Genomic DNA, 5,570 nt, shown 5'->3' on the forward strand with positions numbered 1-5,570 from the left:
GAAAATGCACATTATGAAAAATTATGCATGATTTCAAATTTTGTAGGCCAAAATACACTTATCTTTTAATTCCTTTTTCCCATGAACATTTTGAAGTAACTTCATATATCCAGTTCACCTCTACCCAAGCCTTTTACCTATAGATTTATGTAACTTTTAGGTTGAAACCAGAAAAAAATTCCTTTAAAAATGAGCTTTTCCGGCCGGCGCCGCGGCTCAATAGGCTAATCCTCCGTCTTGCAGCGCCAGCACACCGGGTTCTAGTCCAGGTCGGGGCACCGATCCTGTCCCGGTTGCCCCTCTTCCAGGCCAACTCTCTGCTGTGGCCAGGGAGTGCAGTGGAGGATGGCCCAAGTGCTTGGGCCCTGCACCCCATGGGAGACCAGGAGAAACACCTGGCTCCTGCCATCGGATCAGCGTGGTGCGCCAGCTGCAGCGCGCCTACCGCGGGGGCCATTGGAGGGTGAACCAACGGCAAAAAGGAAGACCTTTCTCTCTATCTCTCTCTCTCACTGTCCACTCTGCCTGTCAAAAACTAAAAAAAAAAAAGAAAATGAGCTTTTCCAATCAGGATGAGCTCTTCATCATGCAGGGGGACTCATGGGGTTTCTTGCTCTTGGGAAGCAGCACAATGGCTTCAGGCTGCAAGATTGGCCCATCCCTCCTCAACAGTGACCTGACCAACTTAGGGGCTGATTGCCTCCATACTCTAGACTCTGATGCCAATGATCTGCACCTAGATATAGTAGAGGATGCTGGCCTGGCGGCTTAACCACTGTGCCACAGTGCCTAACCACTACATCACAATGGATGGGCATTTCATTGCCAGCATCCCCTTTGATCAACCTGAGGTAGAAATCCTGCAAAAGTGGCAAGGCTAAGATCCTATCTCTGACATGCATGTGGTGGTCTCCAGGCCAGAATAGTGGGTAAAGCCAAAGACTGTAGCAGAAGCGATTCAATACACTTTTCATTCTAAGGCTACTGAGAACTCACAGGCTTTGATTAAAGACATTCAGGAGAATGGGATAAGGATTGGCCTTGCCATCAAACCATGAATTGCAGTTGAGACTGTGGCCGTACAGGCTCATCAGAGATATGTCTTGGTTATGATCATAGTATCTGGGTTTGGAGGACAGAAATTCATGGAAGACACAATGCCACCTTGGTTTAGGACCCGGTTCCCGTTGTTGACGTGGAGGTTGGGTCCTGACACTGACCATACATGTGCACAAATGCAGGAGCCAGCAAGACTGTGTGTGGCAGTGCCTTTGGGAGGAGAGAAGACCCCAGATACAGGATCAGCTTGCTCAGAAATGTTTGCTCAGAAGCTGATGGAAAACACCTTCTTGATCAATGAAACAAGGAGCCCAAAGTTTGTGCTCACGGAAACATTTTGCTAGAAAACAGCAATACTGAGTACAGTGCTGCTTTTCTGAGCAATTATTCACTCTCATGATTAAAATATATTGTGAAAATCTTCAAAGAGGTTAAAAATCAGCATGTATAACTGCATTTTAAAGATCAGTCTGAGGCCGGCGCCATGGCTTAACAGGCTAATCCTCCGCCTTGCGGCGCCGGTACACCGGGTTCTAGTCCCGGTTGGGGCACCGGATTCTATCCCGGTTGCCCCTCTTCCAGGCCAGCTCTCTGCTATGGCCCGGGAAGGCAGTGGAGGATGGCCCAAGTCCTTGGGCCCTGCACCCGCATGGGAGACCAGGAGAAGCACCTGGCTCCTGCTTCGGATCAGCGCGATGCGCCGGCTGCAGCGGCCATTGGAGGGTGAACCAACGGCAAAAGACCTTTCTCTCTGTCTCTCTCTCTCTCTCTCACTATCCACTCTGCCTGTCAAAAAAAAAGATCAGTCTGGTGAAATGCCCTGTTTTTACTGGGAGACTTGATTTTTATAAAGTGAATATATGGCTGGCTGTATTAATGTTACAAGCAGAAATATGTTAATGTTTAAGGAAGATGATACTACTATGGAAAAGAATTTGTATTTTAAAAAAGAAATTTCTGCTGTTTCTCATCTAGTTTCCAAAAGCATAGGAAGTATTTAGGCTTTTCCTATTTCATATCATTGTTTACATGATTGAGAATATGAGTAGAATGGAACTTATAAATACAAGCTTATGTGGGATGGAAAACCAAAAATAATAATAATAGCTTTTTTAGTACTTTTAGAATAAACAGCAGTATGTCAAATGAATAATTGTTTTTATATTGTAAAGCCAACCTGCAGAAGATAATAACAAAACCATATCTGACTAACATAAATCAGCAAACCGCTGTAAATTTACATTTATTTCAAGTCTCCAAAACAAAAGCATCAGTATTTTTATTAAAAGCAAACACATAGCGTAATTATGTTGTTAATGTAGCTTAATAATCAATCCAATTAACTCTATACCTTAATGATCATATCTCTGGGATTTTTTCAAAAGTTCATAATATGCAAGAATTTACTATTAAGTCTCACAAAGAAAGCTTATGTGACACGATCAGTACGATGCTGTAAGCTCCATTAAATTGTACTTGCTGACTTCTTTAAATAAAAGAAAATATATCCCCAAGTTTTATATTTGTTGAGAATGATTCACAGGAAAAACTTAAATATTGTGTATTAGTTATTCACTGAAATATAACAAAATTATCCCCAAATTTGGCGTCATCTGCAGTAGTGTAGTGATCTCTTAGGATCCAGAGTATTGATTCCAGGACAGCGCTCCAATACCAAAATTAGCAGATGTTCAAGTCACCTATATAAAATGACATGGTATTTACATTTAGCTTATGCACTTCTAATATACCTTAAATCATCTCTACACTCAACCACTGTGGGCTTAACTACATAGTCCTCAAACAAGATCCATAGTGAACAACCTGATTCCAACAAGTGTTGGAGAGAGAATGAGGCAAGAATCCACAGCAGGACATGCCTACACTTCACATATTTCTCACAAATTCCACATACTGAGTCATTTATGACAAAATCAAGTTTTGGTGTTTGGAACTTTCTGGATTATTTTTTTGCATGAATATTTTCAATCTATAATTGGTTCAATCTGCAGATGTGGAACCCAGAGGTATGGTAGGTAAGTGGTTATCTCACTGTTCCTGCAAGTCATGAATCCAGGCACAGCTTAGTAGGATCCTTGGGTCCAGATCTCTCATAAGGAGCACCCAGGTCTTCAGTCATCACAAAACAAGGCTGGCAGTGTAAGCCTGTATAGGCACACACCACTCTTGAATTCAGCTCCTTTCAGGCTATTGGAGTGAGGGCCTCATTTCCTCCAGAATGGGGGATTGGATGCTACCCTTGGTTCTTTGCCTTATAAGTGTCTCCACATGGTAGCTCACAACGTGACAGCTTGCTTCCTCAGAGCAAGGAGCAAGATGAACCTGAGAGCCTGCAGGAAGCAGAGTGGAGATTCCTTGGAAAGCTAAAAATACATCCATTTCCTTATGACCCAGCTATCCCACTCCTGGGACTACATCCAAAGCAAGTAAATCAGCATATGAGAGATATACCTGCACCCCCACATTTATAGCAGCTCAATTCACAATAGCAAAGATATGGCGTGAACCTAGATGTCTATCAACTGATGACTGGATGAAGAAAATGTGGCATATATACATGATGGACTATTACTCAACCATAAAAAAGAATGAAATCCTGACATTGGCAACAAAATGGATGGAACTGGAGATCAATTATGTGAAGTGAAATAAGCCAGACTCAGAAAGACAAATATCACGTGTTTTCTCCTATTTGTAGAAGTTAATATTGAGTATAAAAATTGTGTGAATGTCATATAATTTGATATGTAGTTATAAATATTGCATCACTGAATCATACCATGTGCATGACAACATATCCTTCTTACCCCATGTCATGATCACTGTCATGAATCCTTTGTTTCATAATATTAATCTTTCTAACTTCAGGAAAACATAGTATATATGTGTACGTATATAATGTCTACATATGAAATGAATGTGGCAAAATGTTAAAAATTGTTAAATTTTAAAACTGAAACTAAAAAAGTTTTTAAAGATAGAAATCACAGAATTTTGCAACTTACTCTTAATGTGTCATCCCATTTCCCACCCACAGTAACTACCAGCAGAAAACCAGAAGACCCAGCAGCAACACAAGATGAGAGAAGTACCCAAGGACATTGTTAGGAGATGGGGGTCATTAAGTTATTCCAGAAACTGTCTGCCCTATGGAGCTATTATTGTGAACTTAGATAGATCGTCAGCATTGAAAAATGTCCCTCCAAAACCCATATCCTTCCCAGAATGTTAGACTGCAACCTTACGTGAAAACAAGGTCACAGCAGATGAAAGTAAGCTGGGCTTAGATCAAACTGGTATTGAGTGAGCCTGTAATCCAATTTGATTGGTGTTTTTATAAAGAAGAAGGAGGGAGGAGGAAGAGAAGGTGAAGAAGAAAGAAGAGAAGAAACCACACATGGAGGTGTCAGGTGAAAATGGAGGCAGAGGTTGGAGTGATGCATCTACAAGCCAAGGAGAGCCCAAGGCTTCCACCAACTACCAGGACCTAGGAAGAGGAAAGAAAGGCTCTACCCTTCAGTCGTCTGGGAAGCACGGCCTTGCTGAGAGCTTGCATTTGAGAGAATGAATTTTGATGTTTTCAACCACCTAATTTGTTGTACTTTTGTTATGATCTTAAGAAACTGATATGGTGGTGAAGCACTTTTATATAGATGCTAATTTAAAGAATAACTTTGCAGATCATCCCAAGAGTTTACAAACAAGAGCTTTCCTCAGGGTAGCCCAGGTTAACCTATACATTATTTTATTATTATCTTATTTGAAAGGCAGATAAGCAGAGATGGAGAGATCTCCCATCTTTTTTTTTTTTTTTTAAGAAAATCCAGCAGAACAGAATAGAGACCCAGAACAAATCCAAACACACATGGCCAATTGACTTTCAACAACGTCACCAGTAGGATCCAATGGGGAAAGGAGAGTCTTTTTAACAAATGGTAGTGCAAAACTGAAAATGAATAAAGGTGGACCTTGACCCTAAACCTTACACAAAAGATCAACTCAAATGGATAAAAGACCTAAATATAAGGTCTGAAACCACAAACTTCTGGACATTCACCTTGGCAATAAAATTTTGATATCACACCAAAACTTCAGTCAAAAAAAGCCAAAATAAACAAGGGCAACCACCTCAAACTTGAAAATCTCTGCAAAGGAAAGAAAACAGCCAACAAAATGAAATGGCACCTGACAGATTAGGAAAAAGTGTTTGCAAATCATCTGGTAAGGGGGTAATACCCCAAATTTATAACAAACTCATACAACTTAATAGTGGAAAAGCAACCTGATTAAAAAATGGTCAAAGAACTTGAACAGATAGTTTTCCAATAAAAACAGTAGCCTATTATGCCCCATCTTCCTATTTATAAGACATCCAAAAAAACTTAAATTGAGAAAAAAAATCACTTATGGTAACTTTGAGATGTATATTGTCATTGAAATAATCACAAAATTGAAAACTTAGGATTTAATGGGTTACAATGGCCAATAGG

The 5,570-nt window shown here is 40.4% G+C and overlaps 1 pseudogene; it reads left to right on the forward strand.

Moving 5' to 3' along the window:
• The first annotated feature begins 631 nt into the window (after positions 1-631).
• Positions 632-1,360, forward strand: LOC133774420 (ribulose-phosphate 3-epimerase-like; annotated as a pseudogene).
• Positions 1,361-5,570: the final 4,210 nt, after the last annotated feature.

The sequence above is a fragment of the Lepus europaeus genome, chromosome 15, assembly GCF_033115175.1.
Source record: "Lepus europaeus isolate LE1 chromosome 15, mLepTim1.pri, whole genome shotgun sequence".
Classification (NCBI taxonomy): Eukaryota; Metazoa; Chordata; class Mammalia; order Lagomorpha; family Leporidae; genus Lepus; species Lepus europaeus.